The following is a 20,665-nucleotide window of genomic DNA, read 5'->3' as shown; positions in this document are numbered from 1 at the left end:
CATCCTCAATTGAAGACCACCTAAATGACTACACCCAAGTTGGGGTAATGTACTATTTGTAGTTGTTAAGTCAAACATGGCCATTCAACACTTGCTAAGAGGGGAGAAGGTGAGTGGGGTCATCTAGAGAGTAATGGAAAGGGGGAAAATGATCAATCTTAATCCTAATAGAGCCCAATGAGGCAAAAGACTATGCCTACCAACAATGAGCTATATTGCTAGGGTCAAATCTAGCGATGGACATAGACAAGAAACACGTCAAGAAAGAGTATCTATGACACATGTTGGTAGACTTTGTGAAGCCCCAGAGATGGTGAAGAAGCCAGATCAAGTCAAATATGGCCTCAAGCCTGAAGGGATGAGCCCTAAACTTTTCCAAAATAATTTTATGAGGAGTGGATCGATGACATCTAATGGTGTATAGAAGGAGAAGGATTTGAGCCCTATCAATAGAGGTTCAATCAGTGGCAAGAAGACAAGGGCCCAACACAAAAAAACTATAGAGAATAGTTAGTATAACAAGGAAGTCCATGAGGGACAACTTGGAGGTAGTGTCATGAACGTGATGTCTAAAACACTCTCTCTCAAGCATAGCTAGGGATCCTAGCCCTTTTTCTACTCTGGGTTGCATGGTAGCTCTCAAAATGAAGTGAGGACTAGAGAGGTTAACCCCAAGGTTATTATATGAGGAAGTGATCTCAATATCATGCCTATGGGTTGTATGGAAAATCTCAAGCTAAAGCAAGACTAGATAAATTAACCCTCATGTAAGTATATGAGGAAGTGATCTCAATCTCGTACCCCTAAAAATAGAAGTGAAGATGGGAAGTCTTTGGGAAATTGAATACCATCACCTAGGTCTTTTCCATGTTCACCACCATCTCAAGTCACAGAAGGAAGCCAAGCCATCAAAAAATTGGTGGAAGCCAAAAGGACCATGACATCCAAAAAAAGGAGAATGGAGATCAAGCATTGGTGCAAATAATAGTCATTGATGGGGAGTAAAGAATCATGAAGGAAGGCATCAAGCTCATCAATGTAGATGCTAAATAAAGTTGGGGAGAGAGGCCAACCCTACTTGACCCCCACTACTACATTTGGGCCTGAATTACAATGGTAGGTTGTTGCAATTGTGATGGTCACCCATTACAAAAGCGACAATACCACGAATTGGCTTTAATCCAATAGGCATCAGAATTTTGTTGTCAAAAATTACAAGGGAAAGGACATTTGTCCCTATTGCAACAGATAAATCTATTGTAACTTGGAACAAGGCAAGGGAAAGAGTTTGTCTTCACGTTTTCCCAATTGTGATAGTAGACCATCAAAATTATGATGATGCAGGCTTTGGATCTATCATCACAATTGTGATAGATGTGTGACAATCATGATAAAGGAGCGATGACTATCTGTTAGAAAAGGTCTTCACAAGTGTGATAGGTACATGATAGTTGTGTTGTGGTTGAGACAGAACAAGCTATCATAATTGTGATGGAAGCTGAAATATTAAAAAAAATTGTTTGCTGCTTGTGCAATGTAGTTTATCAATTCTTTTTTGCAGTAATGAAGATCAATTCCATTAATAAAAATCATCATTAACATTCTATTAATAAATTCATTCATTCATTCCCCATTAAAAATAAAATATATTCATTCCATTAATAAATTCTCCATTAACATCTTACCATTGATTTGGTAAATTTATGAATACCACTTTGAATCTAGAATGCATGTGCAACTGTGTTCTATATACAAAGACAATAGGTGGAGCTGAAAAAACACACCAAATTTACATTTATTTAATAGATCTATGAAACCTCTAACAAAAATGCAAACCTGTTGAGCTTTTTCAACTCCACCTCATGTCATATGCATATGAATTGAGATTGCATATTGAACTATGGTGTACTTTTATATTTTCTAAAACCAAGAGATTCACATAGTTAGTTGTCATGCAATCATAGGTTAATGTTGAGCTTCACATGGTTTTGAGAATAGTTTAATATTCTCTACTAATTAGGGCCAGCCATATGAAGGTGGAAGCTCATTTCCCACCACCCCCCCCATCTAAATTCCTTGTTAACATCTATAATTCATTCATTCATTAATAAATGTCATTCATTTCATTAATAAATTCTCCATTAACATCATACCATTGATTTGAAAAACTTGTGAATGTCACTCTGAATCAAGAATGCAAGTAAAGTTGTGTTCTATAGGCATGGACAATAGATGGAGCTAAAAAAACCCACCACTTGATGTCATATGCATATGAATTGAGATTGCATATTGAACTATGACATCCTTCTACATTGCCTAAAACCAAGAGATTCACAAAGTTAATTTTCATGCAATCATAGGTTAATGTTGAGCTTCACTTGGTTTTGAGAATATTTTAATATTCTCTACTAATTAGGGCCAACCACATGAAGGTGGAAGCTCATTTTCTCCCCCCCACCCCCCCCCCCCCCCCCCCCAAACATCTAAATTCCCTATTAACATATAAGATCTTTAAGAAATGATCAATCTTTAAAGTACAAAAAAGGTTCCAAACTTGAAAAAGTGACACCATTTTCTCATCTTCTAGTATATGTCCTTTTTCTGTCACATCCAAAATAAGATTTTGCCACTTTGAATTGAGAATTCACGTGTAACTATGTTCTATATGCATGGACAATAGGCAGAGTTGAAAAAATGCAGCATGATTACATTTATTTAATAGGTCTATTAAGTTTTTAAAATGATAGACCATCATGAACAATGTTTGTGATGGTTTATAACTTAAAATACCTAATTAAAGACCTCTAACAAAAATACAAACCTGTTGCATTTTTCAGCTCCACCTGATGTCGTATGCATATGAATTGAAATTACATATTGAAATGTGGTGTCCTTTTGCATAGCTTGAAACCAAGAGATTCACATAGCAATCATAGGTTAATGTTGAGCTTCACTTGGTTTCAAGAATATTTTAATATTCTCTACTAATCAAGGCTAACCACATGAAGGTGGAAGCTCATTTGGCCCCACTCTCCCCTAACATCTAAATTCCCTATTAACATATAAAATCTTTAAGAAATGATCAATCTTTAAAGTACCTAGAATGTCCTCATCACCTCCTACTATTCTCAAGGGAAGTCCATCTACATTGTCATGAGCAATTCATCACACAAGTACATCTAGGAATGTCCTCATTGTGTCCTGTGTAAAATGTATCCAATATTACAAAATGCCCCCTAAGAAATAATAGTTCAAGTGAAATAAACACATGAGAATTGAAAGAGAAAAAGATGAATCTACTTACAAATAGGCATTTCCATTGCATATGTGGCCATGTTACTTATTGAGTGAGTTTTATTATTTTTCTTTTGTACCAAGATCTCTCTATTTATATACATACATACATACATAGACATACACATATGTGTGTGTATGTATGAATATATATATATATATATATATATATATATATATATATATATATATATGTATGTATGTATGTATGTATGTATGTATGTATGTATGTATGTATGTATGTATGTATGTACATATACATACATACATACATACATACATACATACATATATATACATACATACATATGTATATATATGTATATATATATACATACATATGTATATATATGTACATACATACATAAATATACAAAGATCAAAAGGGTGTAAAAACAAGATGCAAATATCACAAGGGCATGACAACAAAATGTGGCAATCACAAGGGCACATCAATGAAACCATAGATCTCCACTAATCTCCACAATCCACAAGATCTCTCTTTATATATACATACATAGACACACACATAAGTGTGTGTATGTATGTATATATACACATATATACACATATAAATATGTATATATATGGGTAAGTGCACTAAGATGGTGTACAAAAAAGTGGACACCCCCTCCCCTAAAAAATAAAATCAATAACTCAATCAGGTTTTTGAAAACATGATCAGGTTATTTAAAAGTGAAATGTTAGCTAGGCTTGGTATCCAAGCCTGGTCATTATACTTTAAAAAACCCAATTGGATTTTTTGAATTATATACTTTATATGACCTGATCAGGTTTTGTAAAGTATATATTGTGACTGTTGTCCATGTTTGAGGGCATTTTTATACCATCAAATGATAGTAACAACATGAATTGTTTAGTAGACCAACAAAACCTAATTGGTTTTACCATAAGAAATTATTTTTGATTGCATCTCCATCCATGGTGCTCCACAAACAAGGTAAGTCTTCATTCTATTCATAGTTTACATATTTTTATTATCAAATTTTGTAATTTGGTTTTGTAGTTTATAAGTTTTGTAATTGTTTTTTAAATTTGTTAATATAGATGCATCAAGGAATCCAAGAAAATGAGGGAGAGAAGAAAGACCACCTCCTACACAATCAAATCCTCCACCCATCATGACATAACCACAAAACACTCCAACCATTGTGACACAACCACAAAATCCTCTATTTAATGTTCCTGCTCAAGAACCACCATCTCCTATAAACCCTCCACACATAAAATTACATCATTTAAATACTACACAAGAGGACTTCATAAACCACCTCTCACATAATAGTGCTAACATTACTCATATGATCAATAGGTTGTAATCATCTACACTTTCTCACCACTCAACCCTAGCAAATACACTTGAACAAGTGGCCTAAAATGCAAATGAGGTATCTGGGGAGGTTACAAAATGGGGTACATGGAGGGATAGGTGTCATGAATTTTATGCCAATGGGTGATGATATCAATAAGTGAAATATAAAGGCATAAATAAAGGTACTATATATTGTCTTTTCACTGATCCAATATTTGACAACTCCCTATTACACACAACCAAAATGTTTCCTATTCTTTGGTGCACTCATGGTAGGATGAGATCATATTTTTGAGATAGGTGGTATATGTTATTTGACCTACCACGATGTAATAATTATTAGGTTCCTCTATAGTTTTTGAGAAATATATATTGTGAGTTCATCCTTGATGAGAAGCTAAATTACTTTAACATCCATTATTTCCAGGGTAGAGGGAGAATCTCTATACAGCATAGACCTGGGGCTCATAGGGTGGTACCACAACATGAGAGGAGACATACAACATGAAAAACCATACCTTATGTTGTGCTCCCATCAATTATAAAGGATTTTAGTGATTTTTAGATTCTTCATCTGACTACATCATTGGCAGATTTTATCATTCAACATGGCGCACAGTTAGCTGGTTTTCCTTCACCTTTGGCACCTTGACCATCATCATATACACCTTTAGAGTCATCAATGCATGTGACAGCTCCATCATCATTACCTATGGTACCTTGGTCATCACAACCTACAATAGCTCCATCAACATCACTTGCACAACCAATGTCATCTCCACTTGTGTCACCTACACCACTAGTGTCATCTCTACTTGTGTCACCTACACCACAAATGTCATCCTCACTTGTGCCATCTGCATTGTCATCACATACATCATTATAGTCTTTGAGACCCAATCAACATTTTTGTTTTAGCTATCAACACATGTGTTATGGGATAGATATGGAGGCATCTCAATATGGAGTGCCATCTCATCCATGTGTACATAGTGGTCATACTTTTTATTCATACGGTGGTGGGGATTTCATACTCATAGATGATTTGATGGTGATGGTCTTTGGTGGATAGGGGACACAAGTCTATTTTTTTGAGTTTTGACATGATATTATTTAATCACCTAAATATCATAAAAGTAAAGACAAAAAATTGTTATAGATCAATATAGATTGATATGTGAATAGTATGCAATGCAAGATGCAACAAACAGTATGAAAACACCACAGAGTACTCATTCTACTAGAGATGTGAGTCTAGGAGCAAGAACACCCAAGGTAAAGTATTCTTAAAAGTACAATAATATATTGGCTTAAAAATATTATTTCTTAATTGATATAACACTAAAATCCTACTTATAGATCCTCTTCCATCTCCTACCATCATTGAAACCCTCTTATTCATCAAATCCATCCAATTCCCATCCACATCTCTTGCTCCAAGCATTACCCAAACCCCATCTAATGAACCTCATGAGTTTTTACATTATATTATTTAATCACCTAAATATCATAAAAGTAAAAACTTTTATAATTTTATAGAGAACTTTAGATTGATATGTTCAAATAATGTGTAATGTAGGGTGTAGCAAGCAGTACGAGGACACCACATAGTACTTGTTCTTCTAGAGGTGTGAGGCTAGGAGCAAGAACACCCAAGCTAATGTTTTTAAAATATTCTTAAAAGTAAAATAATACATTGGGTTTGAAATTTTGTTTCTTAATTGATATTCTTTAAAGTACAATAATACCTTTCCATCTCCTACTATCATTGAAACCCTCCCAAATTCATCAAATCCATCTAATTCCCATCCACATATCTTGCTCCTAGCATACCCGAACTCCATCTTATGAACCTCATGAGTTCATCCTCCATATAACCATTTGCATTAAAGAACCTCCATATCACATAGGGTGTCTTGTAGGATTGTGGAGATCATGAATTTCCACTTTTATTTCTTGACAAGGTGCCAAAAGTTCATTTGCATCTCTCTTTTACTTCTTGGTATCTTTTGTTTCAATTTCTAGGCCTTGTACTATCTATTGTGGTTTCATAATGCATGCCCCATTTCTCTTAGAAATGGAGATCCCCTAGTAAATTATTTTGGTTCTTCTAGACCCCTAGTCCGAGGTTTGAGTCATTCTTAGGACTCTACCCGGAGTCTAGGTCTTGGCTAGTTTTCTTACTGAAAAATCTAGATCCCAAAAATGAGAAATTTTGAGAAGAAAGGTGATTTTAGTGCTAAAAGCTGCACTAGCACACCTAGTGCACATGTTACCTATCCAAGGTGCGCAAGTGCACATTTTTTCTCCTTTGGAGATGCAGACCTATGCACATGCGCAAGTGTGCACCTCCAAAGGTGTGCACTATCTCGGGTCTATAAATACCTAGGTGCCCTCTCCTCTTCTTCTCATTATTCTCCTTCAAACTCCTAGGACCGCACCTCCACACCTTTAGAGGTGCACCAATATTTTCCATCTTGAAAAGAACACACACACAAAGTTAAAGACACTATAAAGGTGTGCATGTGTGCACCTATCCAAGGTGTGCACATGCACACGTTTATTTGTAACTCTAAAACCTAAATAGGCTAAAGAACCTAACAAACATTAAGGAAAGTTGTGCATGTGTGCACCTCTCCAAGGTATGCACATGTGCACCTTTATTTGTAACTCCTAAACCTAAATAAGATAAAGAACCTAACAAACACTAAGGAAAGGTGTGCACATGTGCACCTTTCCTTGCAAGAAAAGATCATTAACTCATTTGTGCACAATTTTTTTAAACCCTTAACGCCAAGAAAAAGTAATAGTGCACACATGTGTACCACACTAAGGTGTGCATGTATGCACCCTTAGTAGTCAAAATACTTAAATCACCTTTGCACACTCATTCTGTGATGTGCACAATAGCGCACATGTGCATGTGCACACCTCCACAGGGCACACACCTACATAGGTGTGCAACTATGCACAAAATGATTTCTTTAAGGAAATTAAGTGCACCTAGTCCACTTTTCAAGGTGGGATAAATTTCATTTTAGGGCTTTTAAAGGGGAATTAAGAGGTTTTTCTATTATTTTGGTGTTTTGGGTCTAATTTTTGACAATTAGGGTTTGTTAGGGTTTAATTTTCACCTCTCCAAGTTGATGACTTTCTATTTTGTGTAGATAAAATGGCTTCCTCATCATTTTTTCTTGTAGAAAAGATGGCTCCAAATCCCATAGTATTGAAATTCCAAGGGGCAACAAAGAAATCACATTTTCAAGATGAACATTAAGAGATCAGAGATACTGAGTTGGGACACACAGACTGGAATGCATTCCTAGTACTCTGCAATAAGCCTAAAGAGAGGTCACTGATGGTATTGATACTTTTTAGATTAGGGTTGGTGAATTTTGCATCATGTCCTACATCAATGTAGTCTTCTGAGCTTATTATGACTTTGGCAGAGAACTATGTGTCAAAGGAAAGAGTTTTTAAAAAATCCACAAGCAAGATAGTCCTAGACCTAAGATCGAGTAATATTGAGAAAGGTTTCCATCATCCTGGATCAAATCAATATGTGAAGATAACTTATCATCAAGCAAAAAGATGGTATAGGGAGAATGAGAAGAAGGCCATAGAGATAATACAATCATCATTTTTTATTGATAGAACACCGTTGGAATGGAAAGTAGGAAAGGTAGAAATGACTAGAGGGTATATGAAGGACAACATCAGTTATGCTATTGTACTTTTGATCAGGATCATGGGTCTACTGACAACTGGGCACCTTCACATTTGGATGGTACATTTCATAGAGACCATTAGAATGGCCAAAATGCCCATTGAGTGGGCCACAATAATAAGTAAAAATGTAGATGAACAACTGGTAGGAGTTAAAGCCAATCCCAAATTTTACATGACATCATATTTGGTGTACTTATTGGTAGCAAGGACAACTAACTATCCATGACTGTACAAGAAGGGAAGCATGCAAGATGCCAATGCTTGGCCCTATGTGGTATATCAAAGAAGAAGCTCTTAGATTAGAGCAAGGAATTCCAGATAGAGAATGATGGTTTCATATTTGTAACTGTCTATTTCATAGAGGGTGATTATGCTAAGAGGATATCAGTAGAGGTAGTAGTAAGGTTCATAGAGATCTGCACCTATTATATCCAATTAAAAATATTCACTTATCTAAGCCCAAAGATGGTACAACTATGAATCCATAGAAACTCCTAAGATATCCATTAGATAGGCTCATCCTATTGGAGATTGCAAGACAATTCTACACATGATAGAGTGAGAAAATAGCATAAGAAGACATGGGTATGGCTTATTACTATAGGTACATTTGAGGTGAATAAAAAGTAGGATATTATGAGTTTTGACTCAGAGGGGGATCAATATCCCTAGGAAGGTTACAACTCCCATCGTCTCCATTTTGACAATATTGGCAATGTTCAGCATTTGGCAGGGAAATAATTTGTGCATGAAGATGCCATTGAAGATCATTAGATGAATGCAAAAGATGACTATGATATCTAAATAAGGGATTATTTTAGGATGAATCTATATTTGGTAGGGAGCCCCTTAAAGATAAAGGTCTTGCTCAAGGTTGTTCAACGAGACACTCAAGATGTCTTAGATCCCTTGTATAACAGAGATAAGATATATGATAGACCTATTATGAATGTGGCAATTGACATGGATGAAAATATAGATATAAACCATAGAGCTAGGCACACGATTCAATTGATAAGGGACTAGATCAAGAAGCCTTTTAACCTTGACCCAGTTCCACATACTATCACCTTCCAAACCATAACACTCCCAGTAAAGGGTAAAGGTGCAAAAGTTACAATGCCAACATTCCCTACCCAATCTTCAGTTAGACCATAAAGGATATATAAAAATTATTGGGATGTTGGGTACTTCAAAGTGAATAAAGGAAAAAATAAGAGGAAAAGAGATTCCCCAAAACAAGCTGATCCTAAATCTAAAGCACCTCAAGTTGAGCTGGCTCAAGCACCAAAGAATGAAGAGCTTCAACAAGAAGAAAATCAAGCTCAAGATACTAAAAAAGTGTCCCTACATGAATAAGAATATGGATAGGAGAAGGAACCAGAGTAGGAAGCACAAGAGGTGACACCACCAGCTCACAAGAAAAAAGCCTCTTCTTCAGCTCCTAAGAAATCTAGGGTTGGACCTATTATAAAAAGGAGAAGAAGGAAAAAGTTACAAAAGAGGGTTATTCACATCCCTCAAGTGCTTGAAACTATCCCTAAGGTAGATGATGATGATGAAGAAGAAGAAGATAATCTCCCTTTGAGTCAGAGGACTCATTTAGCAAGGGCTCCTCAAGAGGAGAGAAGAAAAAGCTCCACTATGACATTGCCATCCATTCCTAAGGAACCTATTCAAGTTACCATTTCTAAAGATGATCAGTAATAATGGATTGATGAATAGGAAGGGAAAGAAACAAACATTTTCAACATATCTAATTTTGATTTTATGCCCATGGGAATTGAAATGGCGGGTGGTAAGATATGAGATACACATATGAACCAACCTTTGGGAGAGGATTGGAACCAAATGCCTCCTCATCCAAAAGGGTCTCTAGGTACATCACCCTCACCATTTTAGGGCTTGTATTTCTTAGAAAAATGTTCAACCACTCCTCTTCCTCCTATCACTAAAGAACAAGGACAAGCAGTACATGGAGAAGAGCTAGAACAAAGGCTAGCCAAATCACTAATGAAGTATCAAAGGAGGGGTAGATACACGAAGAATCTCATCAAACTTCCCAAGATATAGAGACAAGAACTATGGCTACAATAGATATAGAAACTCTAAATGTAAATCTCTCTCAAAAGCACAAGACCTTGGAAAGGAGTGATAAGGGAAAAGGGTTGGTAAACCAAACTCCCTCTTCATCCAAATACATGTATCCTATGGGAACTACACTAGCCTAGCTAAAGAGGGAGGTTATGGTTAGAGAAAAGAGGTAGCTAAATTTGAACAAAGAGGAGAGTATCGATGAGCTAGTGGAAGCCATCAAGAAGCTAGAGCCACCTATGAGTGATGCACAAACATTGGCCTTCATAATGAAGAACCAATATTCAAACTTGTTTGCACATGTTGTCATCCCTCCTCCACATACTAACATCAAGGATTTGATTCCTAGTGATTACCAAATCAAGGAGGTCCTCTTGGAAAGTCCACAGTAGACACTACTAAAGTTTTGATCACTAAGAGTGTGAAGGAGGTCTTTAAATAGGTGGATAGATATGAGTCAGAATTGGTGACATTGAGGAAGCAAAATGATCTCTTGAGAGGCTATTTGCATGAAGTTGTGTGCCCCATTGACCTGGATAATCCAAAAATACTATTGATGTGGCATTGGAGAGGAGAGATAAGCAAAGTGTACAGTTAAATTTATATTTGGTTACATGTTAGAAATGGCATGATAATTTTGAGGATAAAGGTGTACAAATTATGCAAGCTAATTTGAACCTGTTACACCATATTCAAACTAATGTAGATAAACTGGTATCCAGAGTGGACCAAGATTTTGGGCTGATGGATGAGGTACATACCTAGGGAAAAGACCTTCAAGTACTTCAAACAACAAAGGTTCAAAGGTATCGTACACTCATAGAGGTGTATACAATGGATGAAATTGATAAAATAGAAGATTGTTTTGAGAAGATATCTATTGGAAATAAGGTAATGGAAGGATTTCATGAAGATATTTAGAAGTTGAAAGACCAAACAAAAGGGAAGATTTTGGAAGCTAAGAAGTATTACAGTGATGCCTGCCTTGATATTTTTGAAGATGAATTGAGAAATAAATTTATTCTAATACAATCAGTGGCTCAATAGTTTTGAAAACCCATTGAAGATGCTTCATCAGAAGAAGATATCAAACAAGCATTTAGGATGGAACTGGTATTGTTGAAGTTAGACACTAAACTGGATGATTGTGTGCATATTTGTATGGAGATTAGTAACTACCTGTAGACAGTTAAAGACAAGTATAAAGCATTGGATTTACTAGCAGCTTCCCAAGTGGTGGAGATTATAGAGAAATTCAAGAGAAAACATCCAAACATAGGTTTTTTATAAATGGGAAGAAAACCCAGAAGCTAGAAATTTAGGTTTGACACTTGGGGAAAATCTTGGATTTTTTGAGCTTGTCACCAAGGTGCGCAAGGTGCACTATTCCAAAGGTGCATCAATAGTTAACTACTAGTTGCAAACTTAAAGCTTTCCATGCACTAGAAATGCATTCTAATGATAGTTTAACTCCCAGAAACACCTAGAAGGTCAACTTCCATTTTTAGAGTTTCTAGTGACTCTCAGATCCTCTTGCAGCTTCCTTTTTCTTATCTACTACTTCTTTCTTTGTTTTAAGACATGTAAAGGTTCATGCACCCATTAACTAATATAAACAAGGGTGGAGTCCTACTTAGCACCATTTATAGAATTAGTTTGTATATAATTAGATTTGTTTTATTATTTCAGAAGCATATGTTTGCATTAAGAGATCTCTCACTCTCAACACAGATCAAGGAGATGATTTCTTATAAATTTAGGAATGTAAAATGTATTCTAGGCCATTGTTTTGATGAAATAATATATGTTATTGGTTCTCTCATTCTAAGTATAGTTATTCTTGTTAGAGAGTGTTATTTTTTGTGTATTCTTGTTCATGATAATAATGGATCCAATAGTCTTGTTGCATTAATTTGATTGTGTGATATTTTAGTTTTGGTGTTTTTTGCATGTTGATGAATTTTGTTGATGTATCGAGTTGGAGAAGAGATCACACTATTGTTCCTACATAAATCCTTGTCTCACATGAGTGCACTTTTTGTGGCCTTGTGATTTGATAAGAAGTGAAACATCTTTCAGTTTTTACTAAATTCCCATTGATGATTGCATCAGTGGATTTGAAGAAGCACTACTCCCATTTTCATTGGTTTCCTACCTGATATTTTCAATGATTTAACTTGCAAAGGTGTTGTTATTGTGGTTTATGACTGTTAGGAATTTCCCTTTCATGTTATTTTCTTTCGTCTCTTGTTACCTTATCTTTGTTATTTTCTTTAATAACAGTTTGTTAAATTAGGAATTCATATAGTTGCATTGTTAGATTCCATTCATTTTTAAAATAGAAAATACCAAAAAACATATCTCTTTTGTGGTCAATTTTGAAATAATAAGCAGATTGGACATCTTATTTGAAATTGGTTAGACCCAACAAAGTCCTCCATGTGAAAAAACACATTTATCTTGAACTGAGTGGATTCCATTGGGTCCAAGATCACCTGAAACCATGGAGTTGATCTCAAATTAACTTTTTAAGAGAGGATTTCCAAAAGGATTCTTGTCATTAAGTATCGTGCAAAATGGCAGCTCAACAATATTCTTCAAATATTGACCTTCAAGTCCTTTTGTCTTCTTTCCATCTTATGATCTTCTTGTTGTTATTGTGTCTTCTTTCCATTTACAACATTATCTCATATTTATAACAATACTCTTTACTTATAATGATCTGTTCATCCCGTGTTCCTGATAATAGTTACTCATTGGTCCCATGTGCCTAATAGATAGGTACCTGTTGGTCCTATGTGCCTAATGGCTAGGTTTTTAGGATTAAACCAAAGATAGAAATAAAAATTACATGCAAATATAAATAACATCAAAAAATAATAGATCTCACCTAATAGAACACAAGACACCAAGATTTAACTTGGCTCATCCAATCTCTACACTTCGTCCACCAAACAACAAGTCCAATATTATTATGATCTAGTGATTACAACTTGATTACAATTTTTAATCCCTTACAGCTCAATATAGCCACAAGAACAAATTTTCACATCACCACAATGAAACAATCCCTAACCCTAAGCCCTTTTATACAAGTACTTTTATCGCTTTAGGGTTATAATTAATAATTACATGTCGGCCCAAAACCCTAATAAAATAGGGCCCAAATTTTTTTTTTCAGGACAATGCCCCAAGCTCCAAAGAATTTATGAAGTATGTACAATACTTTCCAAATCAATCACCACAAGATAACAATCTCCCACTTGGGGACTAATCAGACTCCATACTAGACAAAAATCTCCCACTTGGAGACTGATCTTGTAGCAATACCACTACCACATGGGGCTTCCATCGATCAAACCACTCTAGACTTTGTTGTTCTTTTATTCCTATTTAGTTTAGAAGACCAATTGAAGCTAAAGAGGAATTCAACTTTTCCCTTGTAAATACCTTTGTAAACATATCCCCTAGATTGTCATTTGTATGTATCTTTTCCAGCCTTAACTGTTCATCATCCAAAACTAATCGAATGAAATGGTACCACAACTGTATGTGTTTGGTCTTTGAATGTAGAGAAAAATTATTTGCAAGATGAATGCAGCATCATGCTCCTTGGATGCTCCATTATAGTCCTATTCATTCCTTCAACCACTCCATTTTCCTGTGGAGTCCTTGGAATAGTTTGTTGTCTATGAATACCATTAGTAGAGAAACAATCTTAAAATTCATGACTGCAATACTCACCACCATTGTCAAATCTGAGACATTTTAATTTCTTACTAGTCTTATTTTCAACCAAGCATTTCCATTTCTTAAAAGTTTGAAATACATCATATTTTTGTCTAAGGAAATAAACCCATATTTTTGTAGTTGTGTCATCAATGAATGTAACATAATAATGAGAGACACCAAGGGAAGATACTTGAGTCAGTCCCCATACATCAATATGCACAAGCTCTAATTTCTCTCTTTTATTTTCCTTCCCAAATTTCACAAAATTCACTCTCTTTTGTTTTCCATACATAAAACTTTCATATAAATCCACATTAACACATTTTAGACCTAGTAAAACTATCTTTGAATGTACTTTCATACCTTTCTCACTCATGCACCCAAGTCTGTTGTGCCACAAAATTGTATCAAAATCTATAGTAGTTATTTTTTCTCCCTGCTCAACTATAACAACTATTCATGAACATTCATTTTTCTCTAAAACAATTAAAATAGAAGGAACAATATGATGTGTACAAATATATAATGTGCCTACTTTCACACCTTTTTCTACTACAAGGGAATCTTTTGAAACCTTCCAATTTTTATCATTAAAAGCAACTACACAACCCTCATTACTGAGCTACCCTACTTAAATTAAATTCCTACTTAGCCTTGGAACATGTCTTACCTCATGTAGTAGCCAATGATTCCCATTCTACAACTTAATCTTAACTTTTCCCTTTCCAACAATCTGATAGGGTTCATTATCCCCAAAAAAAACAAGTCTAAAATCCCCTTGGACATAATCAATGAAATAACCTCTATGAGGTGTAGCATGAAATGAAGTACTAGAATCCTAAACCCATGAATCATCAACACTTTCTAAAGAAAGAAGCAAAGCATCCTCTTTAGATTTGTTACTTACTAATTTCCCTCCTTGTCTCCATTTGGTTTATCTCCTTCATTTTTCTTTGCAGTCCTACAATATTTCTTTTTATGCCCTAGTTTTCTATAGTATCAGTAGTCGTTCGGTCCCCTCAATTGAGAACTCCTCCCTTTTGACTTTCCTCTTGATTTCCCACAATTTCCAGAATTACTTCCTCTCTAAGTCATTCTGCCTCTGCTCTGTGCATTCAAAGCACTTCCTAATGTAGATCCACTTGAGGATTTCCTACGAGTTTCGTCACTCAAAATAACACTGATCACATCATCATATTTTAGGGTACTAGATCTAGGAACAAAATTACTCAGCCATTACCAAGCCATTGCAACTTTCAGGCAAAGAACACAAAATCAAAAGAGCCCTAATTTATTCATCATAATTGATACCCACATAAGATAACTAACTAGTGATAGTATAAAACTCATTTAAATGATCTTCAACAGATCCACCTTCTGTCATTTTCATGTTAAATAAATGCTTCATGAGAAATACCTTGTTTGAAGTGGAGGGCTCTTCATACAATTTTGCTAGGGTTTGCATCAACTCTTCTATTGTCTTTGCTTTTGTAACAAGATGCCACCAATGGTGCTAGGCATAATTGAATGCTTCCAAGTGCCTTTCTTTCTAGAAGATTTCAGTCATCATTTTACATAGGTCCCTGATTCTTGGTTTTGCCTTCCAATGGCTTCCATAAATCCTTCTGATAAAGATAGTCTTCCATTTGCATCTTCCATAACTAAAAATTTTTCCCATTAGACTTCTCAACCCTCAACTTACCCTCATTTACCATCACTCCCACTCAACCGTGAGACTCCCACTCAATTGTGAGACTTTCTTGCAGAGGATAATTGAAAAACAACCTCACTTTGATACCGCTTGTTAGGATTAAACCATAGACATAAATAACAATTATATGCAAATATAAACAATATCATAAAATAACAGATTACACATAATAGAATGCAAAACACTAAGATTTAATGTGATTCACCCAATCCTTGGGCTACATCCACCAAACAACAAGTTCAATATTAATATGATCCAGTGATTACAACCTAATTACAATTCATAATTCCTTACAGCTCAATACTATTGCAAGAACTAATTTTCACATCACCACAATGAAACAATCCATAACTCTAAGCCCTTTTATATAAGTACTTTTACTACTTTAGGGCTATAATTATTAATTAACTATCAGCCCAAAATTTTGATAAAATAGGGCTCAAAAAATCTATGAAGTATGTACAGTACTTTCTTGATCAGTCACCACAAACTAACACAACTACCTGCTGATCTCATATACTTGATGGTCAATTACCTACTAGTCCCATGTGTCTGATGGCTAGTTACCCATTGGTACCATGTGCCTGATGAGTAGGTACCCAGTGGTCTTGTGTGCCTGATGACAAGTTACACGTTGGTCCCATGTGCCTGATGGCCAGTCCACTATGATATTTGTTTAGTACCTTGCTTCTTGTGATATGGCACAATTGTCTATCTAATGACACCGTATAGTATACTAGAGATTAGTATGGTGAGACTATAATGGTGTGTAGTGCCAAACTAGTGCATAATCAAGGAGAGAGGTCATACAGTATAGGTCATATAGTGTGAGTTGACAAGAGATATATCTTATGATGGGAAAATGGTGAGCAACTCTAGCCATACTATGACACAAGGATTTCATACAATAAATGTAGGGAGGATGGAAGTATAGTGAGGGGAGGGGTCAAGAAAGTCATACAACTGTACAACATTATGATGTCCCTATGGGTGAATAGAGGGAAGTCAGAAGGGTGCATGGAGGGGGAAAGACTTACTAAGGCTATATGCCTATACGATGATAGGAGGATAAATGGTGAAATGAAGACGATGATAAAAAATAGAGAAGTTTGGCAACCCCATTTCAAACACAATGTAATATATTAAAATAAGAATAACCTACAAATAATCAAAGATCAAACAAATACACACTTGTACCAAATAATAATATCTCACATACAAATGATGCTCTAATTTTCCAGATCTGAGTGAAGAAATACAGGTGACAAAATAGGGTGAGGGTTGAATCCCACTGAAATTGGAATAGCCAAGTAGGGAAGCTCTTTCACTTTTGAGATGGAAAATAATAAAGAATCCCAACTAGAATTTGCAATACAAAGAAATAATCCAAATTGCATGCCTATGACTACCTACAAGTTGTGTTTAAATACCCATTGGGGGAAACCTTTCCGAAGGTGTACAAAGATAATTGATGACAACACTTACCACTAGAAGCTAAAATAAAAAATAGTTCTGAGATATTTTAAATCAATCAGAATAACAAATACAAATATTAACTTGGGCCCCATCTTAATTAGTTAAGTTAACTAATTAAAGGTCCTTTTATTATACTATTTAAATGCTGGGACTAGTTAATTAATTTATTATATTAAATTATTACATTAAAAATTGGGGACATTACATTACTATTTTATAGGGTTTGTTGGGGGTTTAAATTTCTCAAAGTGATGATGCCATGCTTTTTGCCATTAGCTTTGGCCTTGAGAGCTATGTGGTATCATAGCTTGCACACCTATCAAGTTTAAAATTTGAGTTGAACTCATGATGTGTCTAGAGGAAGGGGAAAGAAATCAACAAGAACATCGAAACAAAAAAAAGGGTATTAAATACAAGTCAAGTTTATATTTTGAAATTTATTATCAATGAATGTATATAGATGTACTCAATATTGATGAGTAGGAATTGACTTGTTTATTGAATATATGTAGAAAAAATTTAGTTTTGTAGAGTTGATAAATGCACTTGAGATTGCCAATGTTGAGCTAATGGAAGAGGTAAAATTTATATTTTTCTTCTCATAAATTTTAGGTTATAGTATACATTCGTTCTATATACATATTAACTAGTTGCATTTACAAATGACTATATGTTTTTTCTTCAACTTTTATAATAATTATCAGCAATTTGTCTTATTGACATGTCTTATTTATCTTTTACCTTTTAACGCACTCTTTGAGACATCATGCAAATCCTTTCCCATTTCATTTTATTAGGAGTCCTGAGCGTCAAAGATAAGGTCAAACACAAAAGAGGCCAGTGGTGTGTATGTAGAGTCTTAGTTGAAGCCCTTTTGTGATCTCAATTTGGATTTCTTGTGTATGTGATAGAAATACCTAATGCCTACTCTACTATTCTAACATTTTATTTCTTACCATATAGGTTGTGCCTCATACCAGCATTGATTCTCTAATGGTTGTAACTCCTGTTAGTATGGGAGCTCTAACTCAGGCTACAGTACATTTTTAAATATTTTTTACTCTATTTAGAATCCCTTATTCCATTCAATAATGCTAACATTTCGTTTCTTATCATATAGGTTGTGCCTCATACCAGCATTGATTCATTAGTGGTTGTGCCTCTTGTGAGCATTGATTCATTAGTAGTTGTGTCTCCATGTCACTCTACCTCATCATTTTGTTAGGAGTCCCACCCATCGATGAAGGAGCCCATTACTGCTATCATTTAGTCCAACTATGGGACAAAGGGATGAGGTAATGAACAACTTAAATATCCAAAATGTAGAACCCAATTTCTAGTTATTTTCATATTACTTATAGATAAGATATTTGATAGTGTATTTTAATTTTTCTTCTTTAGACACTTGGTGAGCCACAAATTGCATTAAAGAGGCTCAATTTTGATGATTCTACATAGTCATAGCTATTGATAGTGATATACATATGTAGTTTTGGTCATCACATGACATTGACATATATTTGACTTTTGTATTGTATATATTCAAGATTTGTATTATGCACATTCAACATTTATATTGTACACATTCAACATTTGTTAGGTATTCAACTTTTGTATTGTATATATTTGATATTTGTATTGTGCACATTCAACATTTCTATTGTACACATTTGGTATTTTTTGAGTGTTCAACTTTTGTATTGTACCGATGAGACATAACATCTTTTTGTAACTATATGATTGCCATGACATAATATATTGTTCATTTTGATATACATTAAACTTGGATTTCCATCCAACTTGTTCAATGTGTGCATGAAAACTTGTATTTCAACAACTTTTGTATTGTACTGATGAGACATAACATCTTTTTGTAACTATATGATTGTCATGACATAATATATTGTTCATTTTGATATACATTAAAGTTGGATTTCCATCCAACTTGTTCAATGTGTGCATGCAAACTTGTATTTCAACTTACTTTCTTGCAATTAATCAAACACATGAGCATTCATTATTTTATGTAGAAAATGTAACATGTTTATCAAGTTCGTTATAACATGTAATCATATGTCTCTTATTTTGATGTAATAAGACATGAAAAGTAAAAATATGTCATGATTTTTGTATTTGTGTCAAAGATCACAGCCTTATAGTTCATAGAGACCCTTAGAGACACTTCCATTCAGTGTGTTCGATACCATCAAATGGATGTTGTGGCTGAAATGAGGTTGTTCCTAGGCTAAACTTGACCAGCTAGAGCTAACAAAGTAGATGATTCAATCCTAGGACCAACAATTTGAAATATACACAACCTTGCTCATTTTAATTGAGTAACATTGCAAATTTTGGAAATAGGTGAGATATGGATGCCAAATCTAGACAAAGAGAAAAAAGATAGGTTTTTGTAGGCTTAAATAAAGCAATCCTGTAGCACCTGACAATTCATCAATACCTTGCATAATCTCAGAGAAATGCCTGATCAAAGATACCATCATGATGGTGTTAGATACCCTTAAGGATGCTTCCATTCAATGTGGTCAATACCATTGGAGAGATATTGTGGCTAAAATGAGGTTGGTTCTAGCTTGAACCCGACCAACTGTAGCTAATGGAGTAGTCAATTTGATCTTAGGACCAAAATTTTGAAATATACACAATCTTGCTCATTTTAACTGAGCAATATTGCAACTTTTGGGCCAAAAGTTGTTGAATAGGTTACAAGTTGTTATGGATGGGAAAATGAGGTATTAGGTTACTTAGTAAATCCTAGGAATCTTAACTAGGGTCCTAGAATAGTCCTAGATGGACCCATTCAACAAAAAGATGTCAAAAGCAAAAATTGCTTAGAAGTTGCAAAGTTGCTTGAACAACTTTTGCGTTTTTTGTAAAAATTTACAAATGGATGTTTGGTAAAAAATAGCATCTACATCATGATCTCCAACACATATACACTTCTCCAAGTCATTTGGTAATTGCCCAATCAAATTTTGTACTTGGTTGTACATTCTTGACAACTTATGCAAGAATTTGCAAAAATTGCACTTTTGATAAATTTGCACTTTGCAACTTTTTAACAACTTTTTAACAACTTTTTGCACTGTTATGCAATTTTTCTCTTCTCATGCTTTATATAGGGTGGTTTGGTGGTTAGTCACCCTTTAGGATTCCTCTTCAATTCTTTTCAACTTTCTTGCCAAAAGTTTCTCAAGCAACTTTTGAAAGTTACAAAGTTGTACAACGCAACTTTTACATTTGTTTGCAACTTATCACCAATTTGGTCAAATGACCTT

The sequence above is a fragment of the Cupressus sempervirens genome, chromosome 10, assembly GCF_028749045.1.
Source record: "Cupressus sempervirens isolate cs-2001-9-10 chromosome 10, ASM2874904v1, whole genome shotgun sequence".
NCBI classification, from domain to species: Eukaryota; Viridiplantae; Streptophyta; class Pinopsida; order Cupressales; family Cupressaceae; genus Cupressus; species Cupressus sempervirens.
Note: the sequence above shows the minus strand (reverse complement) of the source record.